The following is a 15878-nucleotide window of genomic DNA, read 5'->3' on the forward strand; positions in this document are numbered from 1 at the left end:
TTATTTATGTCAGTTACACAAACAGAAAATTTAGAATAATTTATACAAACATAAAAGCTATTCTGAATGGCTTGGCTTAATGGAACACACCAACCAGTTTGGTTATCAATCTATGCCATTACACGTTTTTATATTTTTGTAGTTCCATAAATATTAAATAAACTTAAAAATTTTTTAAAATAAGTATAAATATTTTTTACTGTTTTAATTATATATATATATATTTTTGTAAAAATGTGAAAACTAGTTTAACCGGTTTTTTGGAAATACCAGAATTTGAAAACCAGTTTTTTCAAAAGTCGGTTTTTATATAAACCCTAATTTTATAAAAGCCAACAACAGAAATCTTGCCTCTATTTCAAAAAAAGGAGATAGTAGTCTATTGTCAAACTACCTTTCAACTGAAATCATCTCCATCCACTCAAAAAATAATGGAGAAAGTCATCAATAACCAACTTCTCCACTACTTAGAGGTGCACCAAGTAAACAGCAACCACCACTTTGCATTCTGCCAATCAATATCCATAGCTGACCTGTTACATCACTCATCACTGGATGAACCATGGAAACATTTGAAGAATCCTGTGCTGCCACTATTGATATTTTTTGAGCTTTCAACTGTGTCTGACATCGAAGCTTGTTAAATAAATTGCAAAACTTTCGTCTTGCTGCCACCTTCAGTAACTGGGTAGCCAGCATTCTCTTTGGTTTTACTCTGAGTCATTAGATGGCTTCCTCTCTTCCAACTTCCCCACCAATACAGGAGTGCCTCAAGGCTCTCTGTCCTGTCACCTACTCTCTTCCTCCTATACATAAATACCCTGCTCTCAATCATCACTAATCCAATTCATAGCTTTGCATATGATAGTATTCTCCATCCATTCTACTCATTTGAGAAACTATGTATCAGTATGTGGATCAGTGCCTACCTTAAACACTGATCTACATACTATCCTTCAATACGGAGATGACAATCTTGTCATGTTCAATGCCACCAAAACAGTCTTGCCTTTTCTCATGGAAAGGAGATCTCAGCACTTATTATTACTTATTATTATTATTATTATTATTATTATTCAGGCCTCCATGGAGTCAAAAGACTCATCGTGGGAGGTCCTTCCTAAGAACATAAAGTTTATCAAGACTCATATAGGGGAGGTCCCCCTAAGAAACACAAACTCTATCATAATACTCCTTAAACTCATTGACCGTTCTCGCACTCACCACTCCATCAGGCAATGTATTCCATGGTTCAACCACCCTCCGTGCAAAGAAACCACTCCTCACCCTCTTGCTCACAGTTTCCTTTCGTAACTTCCAGGGATGGCCTCTTATCATCACTCCTTCACGCTGTTCAACCAAGCGAAAGAACTCCCCAGTGTCAACCCTGTAACCACCTCTTAACAGTTTAAAAGTCTCGATCATATCACGTCTCCTTCTTCTATCCACCAAATTCTGCAGTCCACATTCCCTCAGCCGATCCTCATAACTATCCTTGTACAGTCCTGAAACCATCTTTGTCATCCATCTTTGTATCCTTTCCACAGTTAATTTATCCCCTTCAAATCCTGGAGAACAAATCTGAGAACAATAGTCCAAGTGTGGTCTGATCAGGGTCTTATACAACGGAATGATAACTCTTTTATCATTCCGCAGGTCAGCTTCGTTCTCATAATTGCAGCAATCCCCTGTGTTACCTTCACCACCTTTGCAATATGTCCCCTAAACTTCAGGTTTCTATCAATCATCAACCCCAGATCTCTTGTCTCCCCTACATCCTCCAGTATAACTCCTCCCATAGAGTATGCAGCATCCCATCGATGTTTCCCAAACCTCAAGACCTTACATTTTGCTGTATTAAACCGACACCCCCCATTCATTTGCCCATCTATCTAGCTTATTCAAATCCTCTTGCAGGGCTACCACATCTGCACTATTACTAATAATCCTTCCCAGATTTGCATCATCCGCAAACAACTGAATATCCCCTTGCAATCAACTGGCAATGTCATTGATATAAAGGTTAAACAATATAGGTCCTAGTACTGAGCGATGTGGGACCCCACTTGTAACCCTCTGCCTCCTTGAAACTGTTCCATCAGACAGCCAATCCTGAATCCAGTTGACCAATCTGATATCCAGACCCATGTGCTGCTACTTAAATATCAGCTTATCATGTGGCACCATGTCAAATGCCTTTGCTAAATCTAAGAAAATTGTAGAATATGCCTTTCCCTCATCTAATGTTCCTTGTAACGTTATTATAAAAGACTAGCATATTGCTAAAACAAGAGCACCCTTTCACAAATCCATGTTGACTCTCACATATAACATTACCCTCATCTGCCCAATGTTGTATACGGTCCCTCACTACTTTCTCCAAGATCTTAACAACTACTGATGACACACAGACTGGCCTATAATTAGACACTTCCAGTCTGTTACCAGCCTTATGCAATGGCACTATCTTACCTTCTTTCCATTCCCTGGGCACCTTTGCCAAAGCCAGACTTTCACTGAAAAGCCAGGTTAAAGGCACTGTCAGTTCCCTGGCACATTCTCTCAAAACTTGTGGTGAAATACCATCCAGTCCCAAAGATTTACTCACATCCAGTATCTGAAACACACTCTCCTCCTGTACCTCTAAACCTCGAACCAGCCCTATCCTTCTAGCATTAAAACTGACTCCTCTAGGATGAAATACTCCAATAAAGTGTTTATTGAACGATTCCACTATGTCCTCTGCATCAGTAACTCTATTCCCATTTTTATCCCACAATATCATTCTTCCACAGTCATTTCTCCTCCTACTGGCCACATAGCTAAAAAATTCCCTATTATTTTCTTTGGATCTTAGGGCCAACCCCCTCTCAATTTCCAGTTTCACTTTCCGTACCACACTAGTCGCTCTTCTGGCCTGTGTCTTATATTCTTCATGCATCCTCTCTTCACCTGTCTCCTTATATCTCTCCCATAGCTTCTTTTTCTCATGCAATTCCTGTTTAATATTGTTTGGCATCCACTTTACTCCAAATTGTATCCTCTTCTTCACTCGTGGTACACAACTTACATTTGCTGCTAACAAATATTCTTTCACAATTTCCCACGCACTAATGATATCCCAGCATTCCAATTCCTCCCTCCATGAAACTTCCCGAAGTTGACATCTAAGACTATTATAATCACCTGCTTTATAATTCCACATAAGTTCCCGTTTCTTTGATACTCCTGCATGTCTATTCATTTTCCAAGTCAAAACCACATGGTCACTCTCTCCAACTGGTGAGAGAGATGTCATCTCAGTTATTATCAACTCTTCTGATGCTATAACCAAATCGAAAACTCTTGAACCTCTTGTTCCATCTGTTACATGTTGCCTAAGACATTTGTCCCTCAAGAATTCTAGAAATTCCATTCCCCTATTGCTACATGCATCTTCCTCTCTCCAATTTATACTACTGTAGTTAAAATCTCCCATAACAATCATTCTTCTTGCACTTGCCAAACTTAGCTGTCTAAACATCTCCTGATCCCCATCCTCTGTGCTCCTGGGTCTGTAGCAACACCCCACTAAATATCCTGTCTTGCCTACCTCTACCTCACACCATATGCTCTCAAAATCATTTGTCTCACTTCCTTCCAAAGCTTCCACTCTTAGAGGACATAGGTCATCACTTATCATAAGCAGTACCCCACCACCACACTTTCCCCTCCTATCCTGACGAAAAATGCTATACCCAGCTACTTCTATTCCTGTTATTATATCCCCTTCTGTCAACCACGTCTCAGTGATCCCAATAATTTTTGGCCAGGCTGATGCTATCTGCGCCACCAATTCCTCTGCCCTATTCCGGATACTCCTGGCATTAGTATAAAGCATATAAATGCCATTGTTTCTATACTCAGCATTATCCCTTCTAGACTCCACTGAGCTCAGTGTTACCTGACATCGTCTCCCTTCTCCCAAGTATCCATTCCCACAAGAGGCCACCCCCTACTATCATCCTCCCTGGGACACACTGATTCGTTCAGAACAGCAATCTCTCCAGATGCCTACATCCTTTCTCATTCAAATGTAAGCGGTCTCTCTCATACAATTCCTCTCTTTCCTCAAAAGCACTCAAAGCATCCACATATACGAGTCCTCTCTTGTCACACATTCTCGCTATTATGCCATTTAGTATCACCGCTCTTCTGCTCAGTTCATCATTATCATACCTAGGCAACATGCACACTATTTTTCCTCTCTCTGTCTTCTTCCGTACAGCCTCAAGCAAAAATCTCATATTTCTTGCTGCCCAACTTACATTACCTCTTCACCTGTCTCCTTATATCTCTCCCATAGCTTCTTTTTCGCATGCAATTCCTGTTTAATATTGTTTGGCATCCACTTTACTGTCCTTAGATGCATGATTAAAATCATGCATCTAAGGACATTTACAGACTTATATATTACAGTGGTATTTGAATCCACAGCTTCTAAGATGAAGAGTGAAACCGCCATCAATCTGGCTAGCCTGTTTGGCCAGGTTGATATTAATGTAAATATTATTAATATTAAAGTATTTGTAATATATTTACAGAGAGACAGATAGATACATATTTGTAATAAATGTAAGGGCTTGCAAAAGTGCTCATATGTGACAAATAAGCATTTTTGATTGACCATTAGAAACAGAAGAGAAATTTCAATTTAATCATCAATTTCATATATGTAACTTGATGTATGTTTTATGTTGTACCCAGTTTTTTTTTTTTTTTTTTTTTTTTTTGCATTTTTGCCATGCCTGTTATATCTGTTGGGCATGTCAGTCCTTAAAAATGCCTGTTTTGTTAGTTTATCATTATCATAATGGAATATGACCAACAAGAAAATAGGACAAGTAAACATCATTTTATCTTTAGATAATAGTCAAAACATACTACAAAATAACCAGCTAATTGCAATGGGGCAACCTAAAACATGTGTCACTAATGTTTTTCAACAGTTTTTCTCAGTTGCCACTGTGTCATATGACATCACTCACTCACTTGCTCTGTCTATCTTGATAATGTTTTGGAACCATTCTGAATTTGGAAAACCCAATAATGTATTTTTATTCTCAACATTTGTTTATAATGGAAGAAAAGAAGCTGTCTGTTTTCAAAAAAGAAGGATTCATGTCATACTATAAGTGTTAAAAATGAAAACATGAAAAATGATCATTAATAAATAAATAATAAATGTTCGTGTATCCCTAATAAAATGTATGAGTTCCCCCCCACATATCTCATAGACTGATAAACTCACTAATATACAGTATAAGTTGTGTGTGTAGGCACACATGTGGGTCTTACGACTATAGTCCATTAGTGCAATGGGTGGACAAAGTTTTTTCTTTTCTTCTTTTTTTTCAGAAATATTATTACTATTACTATTACTATTACTATTATTGCGGGCAACTCCAGGGAGTCATTAGACTCATCGAGGGAGGCCCCAAATCATATTCATCACAACTATCTGACATTCATACAGTATCTATCATACCTCGCCTTAAACTCATTCACTGTCACAGCATCCACTACAGACTCAGGGAGCGCATTCCACTCATTCACTACTCTAAAAGTAAAGAACCCAGCTCTAACACCTTTACTAACCAAACTTTTGCCCAGTTTCCATGGATGTCCCCTAGTCCTCCCACAACCAGCCCTGTTCTCAAAAATATCTTCTGAATTAATTTTATAGAAACCTTTCAGTAATTTGAATGTCTCAATCATATCTCCCCTCCTCCGCCTATCAACCAATTTTTGCAACCCACAAATCCTCAACCTGTTCTCATACGGTTCATTCCACAGACCTGCTATCATCTTGGTCACTCGCCTCTGGATCCTCTCCACATCCTCCCCATCAAGAAGAAACCTAGGTGACCAAATCTGAGCACAGTAGTCTAGATGGGGTCTTATCAAGGCTCGATAGAGAGGAACAATAACCTGCTTGTCTCTGCTTGTCAACGTATTCTTCAGCAACCAAGTGATTTGATGAGCTGTTTTGGTCACTTTTGCAATGTGTCCCCTAAATTTCAATTCCTTATCCACCAACACTCCTAAATCTCGTGCCTCATCAATTTCCTGGAGCAGGGTTCCACCAATGCAGTAAACTGCCGCCAATCTTTTCACCCCAAAATGCATAACCTTACATTTTGCCACATTAAACTGACATCCATTCTCCTTAGCCCAGACCTCCAATCTATCCAAATCATCCTGCAAAATTTTGACGTCATCTGCATTCACTATTGCCCTACCCAACTTCGCATCATCTGCAAACAAATGAACTGTTCCTCTCAGATCATTTCCTATATCATTTATGAACAAATTAAACAGCAGTGGTCCAAGAACAGATCCTTGTGGCACACCACTAGTCACAGGCCGTCTTGTGGACTCTACTCCCGAGTAAACCACTCTCTGATATCTCTCCGTCAACCACCCTCCTATCCATCTCACCAACCCTATGTCCATTCCCATATGTTGCAATTTACTGATTAGAATTCCATGTGGAATCCTGTCAAAGGCCTTGGCAAGGACCAGTAGAATCACCGTAAACCCATTACCCTTATCCAGTTCAGCCGTCACTGTGTTATAATACGTGAGCAAGTTACTGAGGCATGACCTACCCTTCACAAAACCATGCTGTCCCCGATACAGTATCCCATTTTATTCAATCCAATCTTGTATTTTCCTTTTGACTATTTTCTCTAAGACCTTGACAATGATTCCTGATATGCTAATCGGTCGGTAATTTACAACAGCAGTCTTGGAACCACCTTTATGCAGTGGAACTATTTTCCCCTCTTTCCATCCGCTCGGGACTAACCCAGACCCGAGACTCAAATTAAACAAAATGGTCAAGGGTACTGACAATCCTTTAGCTGCTTCTCGTACAACACGAGCTGGTATACCATCCAATCCCACAGATGTATTGACATTGAGGTTATGCAATAGACTACTCACCTCCACTTCATTAACCACAATTCCCGTATAATCTAGTGGTTTATTCGTTTCTGCAATGTCACCACCTGGATGATATGCTTTTGCAAAGTGCTCACTCAGTAACTCAACTATCTCAACTGATTCAGTTACCTCCCTACCATTGGCATTCTTTAAAATCAATCTGCCATGTACATTTTTCCTTTTACTTGCTACATATCTAAAAAACTGTTTAGGATTCTCTTTAGCCTGCTTGGCCAATGTGCTTTCGTAATCCTTTTTTGCTTTTCTTACCACACTCATCACCCTTCTGGCCTGCGCTTTATACCGTTCATGTGCCTGCCGGTCACCCTTCTCCTTAAATTCCCTCCATAGTTGTTTCTTTTTTTGCAACTCAAGCTTAATGGTGTTATTCATCCATTTAACCCCTACTTGATTTATTATTCGGACTCTAGGTATACAGTCAGCCATTGCTTCATGCAAGCACTTCTTAACTACCTCCCATGCACTATCAACTTCTAGTCCTTGCAGTTGTACATGCCATGGCACTGAACCAATCAAACTCCTAAGCTTGTCATACTTTCCAGCCCGATAATTCCACATGTACTCTGTCTTAATTGAAAATTCTACACCTTTAGCCACCTCCCAAGTTAAGACCCTATGATCACTCTCACCGATTGGTGGCAATGTGGTCATATTTGTTACAGCCAAATCCTCAGATGTAATTACCAGGTCAAGCACTCTCTGACCCCTAGTATTTTCCATTACATGCTGTCGCATATAGTTATCCCTTAATAACCGCATAAATTCCAGTTCCTTCCTCCCGTGTGTCCTCTCCTCACTCCAATCAATGCGACCATAGTTGAAATCTCCCATAATAATCACCCTCCTTCCACCCATTTCTTCTATTTGCTTGTGCATACTGTCACCACCATCTTTTCCATCACCTGGTCTATAGCAGCACCCGATTGTATATTTAGCTCTGCTAGCCACAATCTCACACCAAATGGCCTCAAATGTGCTCTTTTCTCTATCCTGCAATTCAACTTCTATTCTCCTTGGCTGGAGCTCATCAGCTATCATCAACAATACTCCTCCCCCCATTTTATTCTCTCTGTCATTCCTGAACACACTATACCCATCACATTCAATCCCACTAGTTATATCATCTACAGTCAGCCATGTTTCACTAATACCTATAACCTGTGGTCTGGAAGTGCCAACCATGGCCAAAAACTCTTCCTTCTTGTTCCTAATACTCCTAGTATTAGTGTACATGAATTTAAGACCCCCATTAGCCCCAACCCTACCTTGATGCCTTATATTAACTATCCCACTCTGATTTGTTGTCCTTATTTGCTCTGGCATATTATATTCATTCTTACATTCAACTGCCTCCATAAGGACTGTATCTCTACCCATCCCCCCCAACAAATCTAGTTTCCCTGAATTTGCACATCCACTACATTCAGCAACACTTTCTCAAGTCTTCTTACACCGTAACCATTCAATTGCAAGCCATCCATCTTATATAGATCCTTTCGCCCATCAAACTCACTCCACACATCCACAAATTCCACACCACTCGTCATACATAACCCACGCATAAAGTCATTTGCAATTATAGCCCTCCTTTTAAACATTTCACTGTCATACCGTGGCAAAAGACTAATCATTCTAACTCTCTCACTCTTTTCTTTTGCTACCTCAAACAATTCATTCAGGTCTTCTATCATTTCCATTTTATCTCCTTTCAAATCATTCGTACCTGCCACAACAATCATTTCTTTCACCCTTTCCTTTTGCTCTCTAATAGACGCAGTTACGTCCTTTATGGTCGCAACAGGTTGGTACGATTTTGTCAAATCCTCTACTAACACACCTCGTACTAACGAGTCTCCATACAGCACTCTATCCTTCATTTTGTTCATGTTCACATTCATACATCTATTTTTCCTGTCATACCTTTTATTATTGGTTGGTTCATTCAGTCTACTTTTGTTCATGCACTCTAGCTGCTGTTTTGCTCTTTCTATCGCACTATTCAACAACGCGATCTCACTCAATGCATCTATCTCATCTTTTTTGTTCTCTGAGAAACCATTTATACTATCATTCACACTTTCTACATTCACACTCTCACAATTTTCATGTACAACTTTGCCGTTTCTTGTCATATCCCTATTTCCTTCATTTTGAAGGTTGACAAAAATATCACACTCACGATCCGAAATACACTTCAATTCCGCATTCTCCCTACATTTTCTACACACATTCAATCCTTTATCATCATCTAACCACACTCCGACCGCACTCCGCAAAGCGTACATTTCACAGCTAGTACACTGACTCATTTCTTTTATGCTACCGTTCTTTGATAACGATGGCGAACCTTCATTACTGGCCGCCATTTTCCTACGCACAGGTGCCATATTTATCTGTAACGTGTTTTGTCAAATTAAACGTTATAACACACCAAAAATAGACGCACTAAAATACGCAAGGCAAATAAAACAAAACTACACAATATTAAGTAATTTGTATCGATAAATGAAAATGATACTTATCTTATCTGGAGCTTGCACGAACACTACTCATTACGAATTCATCTAGCGGCGACTTCCGACATAGATTATATACTTTAATTATTATTTACATAATTCAGAAACATTGCTCTATAGACTAGACAGAATTTCTTTCAAGCTACTTCAGGCCTCCTCCAATAAGCAGTGCAATGAAATTCATCTCCTTCTTAAAAGTTAACACACTGCTTCAACATTAGTGAATTACAGGGTGAACATTTGTCACAGCATTAACAAAAACTTATAAAACATTTCACATTTCGTACATTTCCAAGAAGACTGAACATGCAGTTGTGATATATTAGTTGACCAGGGTATCGTATTCCATCAAGCCTGACACCCTGACTAGTGAGATGTTTGTCTGACTGATGAGCAACACAAAATTTCAAGTTCTATATATATATATATATATATATATATATATATATATATATATATATATATATATATATATATATATATATATATATATATATGTAATAAATTTTTTAACTTGGGGATATTGTATATTAGGATAACCAAGTAATTTTATAAACTTGGTTATTTTAACTCCTGGTGTTGTAATATCTTTAGACTTGAACTTTGTTTCAGGTGCAAACTTAATTGTTTGCATACTTGGGATTAGGAGTTAAAATAACCAAGTTTATAAAATTACTTGGTTATACTAATATATATATATATATATATATACACATATAGTTGGCCCTCAAATAACATGGGTTTGAACTGCGCAGGTCCACTTATAAGCAGATTTTTTTCAATAAATATATTGGAAATTTTTTTTGAGATTTGCGACAATTTGAAAAAACTCGTAGATGAATTGCATAGCCTAGAAATATAACAAAATTTAAGAAAAGATTAGGTATATCACGAATGTATAAAATATATGTAGATACTGGTCTATTTTATCATTTACTCATAAAATATACACAAATCTATTAAAAAAAGTTAAAATTTATCAAAATGTATGCACACAAGCACTTACAGACCACACATGGTGACATTCGCAGTCGAGCGAAATGTAAACAAACATAAAGATGCAGTAGTAAATCATAACTGCATAAAATTAACTATAGTACATAATGTACTACTGTAATAATTTCGTAGCCACCTCCTGTTGCTATTGTGGTGAGTTCAAGCATTGTGAGTATCTTTAAAATGGCGTGTGATGCTGGTCATCTCTGCATAAGCAGTTTGTCTTTCTAGTAAATTGTATATTACAGTAAAAAGTGATCTCTCATGGTTCTCATGTATTTTTCATCATGTTTAGGGCAATACCATAAACTTGAATAACACCATGGGACAGATATGAAGTGCTACTAGTGATGCTGAAAGTGCTTTCAAGAAGCAGAGAAAAGTCATGACATTACAAGAAAAAGTTGAATTGCTTGATATATATATATACAGTAGATTGACTTCTGTAGCTGCAGTTGCCAGCCATTTCAAGATAAATGAATCCAGCATAAGAACCACTGTACAAAAAGAGAAAAGGAAATTCGTGAAGCTGTCGCTACAGCTAAGTCAGCAGGCGCAAAAACCTTGCACTTTTTTTGCAAAATACTTTTTTTTTTATCTCGCATTGAAAATGCAGCTTTTATGTAGGTGCAGGATTGCTATAAGAAAGGTATACCTATAGACTCTAATATGATTCAAGAAAAAGCAAAGTCATTATATGACAACTTAAAGAAGGAAGGTCAAGGATCTAAAGCTGGAGAATTTAATGCCATCAAAGGAATGTTTGAGAATTTTATAAAGAGGTTCATCATCAAATTCCTGACATTTAATCTCAAGGGGTGTGCAGGATATGATAGTACTACATGAAAAATTTACATCATTACTAACTTCCTTCGTATAATTTTCTGCCAAATCAATCTGTTACCTGTCAAAGCTACCACATTGTCAGATCTTATATTTATATATCAATCTTCTAAGGCACTTTTTACCACATCAATCCACCTATATCTTGGTCTTCCTCTGGGTCTTTTTCCTGCCAACCTGGCAGAGAACACTTGTTTGGTTAATCTTTCCTCGCCCATTCTGTTTAAGTGACCATACCACTTGAGATTAGCTCTGCTGATGCATTCCTGGATGCTGACAATGTCAAGTTCTTTCCTAATATCTTCTTTTTTTAATATGATATTGCCATTCATGCCATCTGTTCACACCCCTAATTTTTCTCAGGACTCTCATATCTGCGGTCTCTAGTCTTTGGTCAAGTGTTTTACTTCTGACCCAGCTCTCATATCCAAAAGTTAAAGTTGGTTTAAACAATGTCTTGTATACATCTAATTTAGTGTTTTGACTAATTTCTCCCTTATTCCATATAAATTTATTCAGTTGACTTCCTACCATGCCAGCTTTGATGATTCTGTTGTCTATTTCCATATTTAATTTACCATCTTCACTAAAAATAATGTCCAAGTAGCTGAAATGTTTTACTTGTTCTATAGGTTCTCCATTCACAATGCAGCTGATATTTTCAATGCTTCTGCCTATTTTCATTATCTTTGTCTTGTTATTGCTGACCTTCATACCATATCTATCACAACAGTTATTCAATTTAGTCAGGGAATCTTGCAGACTTGTAATATTTTATTTATTTAGAAGTATAACATCATCTGCATAAAGCAAAGAGCTGACATTAACATCTCCAATTTTGATATCAGGTTTAATACCCTTTCTTTCATAATGTAATCCATATAGATAATGAATAACAGAGGTGATAATGTACATCCTCGCCTGACACCAGATTTAACATTAAACCATCTCCCTGTACTTCCTTCAATTCTAACTGCTGACTTACAACTCAAATAAAGACTAAGTATTGCTTGATATAATGCCCCATTGACACCATATAACTGTAGTGTATTGAATAGCTTCTCTCTTGGCACCTTATCATATGCTTTTTCCAGATCTACAAAACTTAAATACAGATCTTTGTTATATTCCCATGCCTTTTCAACCATTTGTAGTAAAGTGAATATCTGATCCTGACAGTCTCTATTTGGCCGGAATCCAGCTTGTTTCTCACCAAGCTTCTCTTCCACAATCCTTCTCAACTGTTTCTCAAGTAAACTGGCATAAATTTTACCAGGAACACACAAGTAGAGAAATACCTCTGTAATTCTCACAATCAGTTTTATTTCCCTTTTTATATATGGGTACTATGAGAGCTCTAATCCAATCATCTGGAATTCGTCCTTCTGTTCAGGCCCTCTGAACTATGCAGTGTAGCCACTGTAAAACCTTCATACCTTCATACTTGAGCATTTCTGGTCTAATATCATCTACTCCAGCTTCCTTTCCACATTTCAGACTTTTGATGGCTTTTTCTACTTCAAGCATGGATATGTATTCCTGATTGTATGCCTGGTCATTGTTTTTTATCACTGTGCTGTCATCACTGCTAGTTTCATTTAGCAATTTTTCGAAGTAATTACTCTATACTTTAGGGATATCTTTTTCTCCAGTTTTCATATCACCTTTATCATCTCCAATTCCTTTTATAGCACTCTTTCCTCCATTTCTGACCTTCAATAACCTCCAGAATATCTTGCCACCTTCTTGATATTTATTTTCTATGTTCTTACCAAACTCTTCCCATGACTTTTGTTTAGCTAGTTTTACACAGTGTTTAGCTATCTTACATTTGTCTCTGTATTTTCTAAGAGCACAAGCTGACTTATTTGCCGGGAACTTTTAATATGCTTTCTCCTTTTCCTTCACTGCATCTTTAACTTCCTGTGTGCACCAGGGAGTTCTGATTTTTCTATTTATGCAGACAACCTCACCATATGCCTCTCTGTCAGAATCAGTCAATGTTTTCTGCAGAGCTTGTCACTGACTCTCCAAGATTTGATTCCTGTTCTCAAACTCTTTCATTTTTTCTTCAATAATGTTTGTATATTTTAGTCTACAGTTCACATCTGAGAGCTGCACAACTTTTATTCATTTTAAAACATTCTTACATGTTCTTCTTTTCAATATGAAATTCAATTTTATCCTGCTCAAGACTATACGGTGATCACTTCCAATTCCAAATCCTCTGTACACGCTAGTGTCCTGCACCAGAGAGAAAACATCACTATCAATAATAATATAGTTAATGAGACTTTTCTTATTCCTTGCCTCTTCTCTCCATGTGAATTTGTGCACATATTTATGTTGGAACATGGTGTTAGTAATAACCAGTCCATGTCTTGAGCATCCAACAAGTATTTGCCAATATTATTAGCTTTTCTCTTTTCTCCAAATTTTCCCAAAATATTTTTGTATGTCTGACAATCATTTCCTACTCTGCTATTCAGATCCCCAACAAAGACCAACTTTTCATTTTTCATTGTGTCAGTTGCTTTTTCTAACACCTCAAAAAATTCCTTCACTTCTACCTTAGGAGAACCTTCTGTGGGACCATAGGCACAAATAAGTCTCATTGTCCAGTTCCCCATTCTGATATTTGCCCACATCACTCTACTTGAAATCGCCTGACATTCAAGAAGATTAGCCTCGTATTTAGTGTTGAATACTATGGATACTCCTTCTTTTCCTTGATTGTCATTGCCTGAATATAACATTTTGTATTTATTGTTCAGAAAGAGCTCACCAGTTTTGGTCTTTTTTGTTTCAGTCACCCCTATTATGTTGAACTGGTACTTATCTAATTCCTCAGCTAGCTCCATTTCTTTGCCATTTAGGATTCTTATGTTGATAGTACCGATCTTCAATTCTGGGAGTTGGGGTGTGTTTTAGGATTTGTTCCAGTAGCTGACTTTGCACTGTTCGCCCTTGTTCCCTGGCGAAAACAACGGGGGCCTTGTTTAACCAGGAGATGCCCTAGCCAGCATGAAATTCCATCATGTTGTTTGTACCATCATTTAATATTGTGGTTTAAGCCAATAAGAATACAATTTGGTAGGCTAAATCCCAAATTTCCAGCCCATCCTCGTTCGTTCAGTATCAGGTAGATACCCGATAAGCTTCTAATTTCAAATTCTCTGTACACTTTGGTTTCCTGCACCAGGGAGAAAACATCATTATCAACAATAATATAGTCAATGAGACTTTTTTTATTCCTTGCCTCTTCTCTTCATGTGAATTTGCACACATATTTATGTTGGAACATGGTGTTAATAATAACCAGTCCATGTTCTGAGCAGAAATCCAACAGGTATTTGCCATTATTATTAGCTTTGCTCTTTTCTCCAAATTTTCCCAAAACATTTTTGTATGTCTGACAATCACTTCCTACTCTGCTATTTAGATCCCCAACAAGGACCAACTTTTCCTTTTTCATTGTGTCAGTAGCTTTCTCTAGAGCCTCAAAAAATTCCTCCACTTCTACCTTAGTAGAGCCTTCTGTGGGACCATAGGCACAAATAAGTCTCATTGTCCAGTTCCCCATTCTAATATTTGCCCACATCATTCTACTTAAGACTGTCTGCCATTCAAGAAGATTAGCCTCGTATTTACTGTTGAATGCTATGTCTACCCCTTCTTTTCCTTGATTGTCATTGCCTGAATATAACATTTGTATTTCTTGCTTAGAAAGATCTCACCAGTTTTTGTCTTTTTTGTTTTTCAGTCACCTGTATTATGTCGATCTGGTGCTTATCTAATTCCTCAGCTAGCTCCATTTCTTTGCCATTCAGGCTTCTTATGTTGATAGTACCGATCTTTAACTCTCTTGATGTTGAGTTGGGGTGTGCTTTCAGATTTGTTCCAGTAGCTGACTTTTCGCTGTTCGCCCTGGCGAAAAGAACGGGGTCCTTGTTTAACCAGGCGACACCCCAGCCGGCATGATATTTTGTCATGTTGTACCATCATTTTGTATATTGGTTTAAGCCAATAAGAATACAATTTGGTAGGCGAAATCCCAAATTGCCAGCCCATCCTCGTTCGTTCAGTATCAGGTAGATACCTAACAAGGTGCACCACGAGAAGGAGAGGATTGGACATTAGGTCAGAAGTCCTGGTCAGTTCTCCACATTCCTTTAAAGGCTATGTGGAGGTCTCCTCTCAGTTATACAGCTTTGACCCTTAAGCACCCTTAAAGAAGTTTGGCTTAAAAAATATCAAGATAATAGGAGAAGCAGATTCTACTGACCAAGAGGCAGCAGATGAGTTCCCACATGCCATTAAGAAAATCATTCAGGAGAGAGGATATCTGCCTGAATAGGTTAGTAATGCAGACAAAAGCGCCCTATTCTGGAAAAAAAAATGCCACAAAGGACACTTATTAGTAAAGAAGAGAAGCGAGCATCGAAATTTAAGGCAGGAAGGGATAGGCGAACTCTACTGTCTATAAAGCTACTAACCCCAAAACCTTGAAGGGAA

General features: G+C 37.9%; 1 protein-coding gene across 1 annotated transcript in view; it reads right to left on the reverse strand.

Annotated features, from left to right (window-relative positions):
* The window catches only part of LOC150097890 (sodium/potassium-transporting ATPase subunit alpha-like), a 397473-nt gene that overhangs the window by 66734 nt on the left and 314861 nt on the right, over positions 1-15878 (reverse strand). The window lies entirely within an intron of this gene.

The sequence above is a fragment of the Typopeltis vanoorti genome, chromosome 16 (assembly GCF_054136105.1).
Source record: "Typopeltis vanoorti isolate ZY-2024b chromosome 16, IOZ_Tvanoo_1.0, whole genome shotgun sequence".
Lineage (NCBI taxonomy): Eukaryota > Metazoa > Arthropoda > Arachnida > Uropygi > Thelyphonidae > Typopeltis > Typopeltis vanoorti.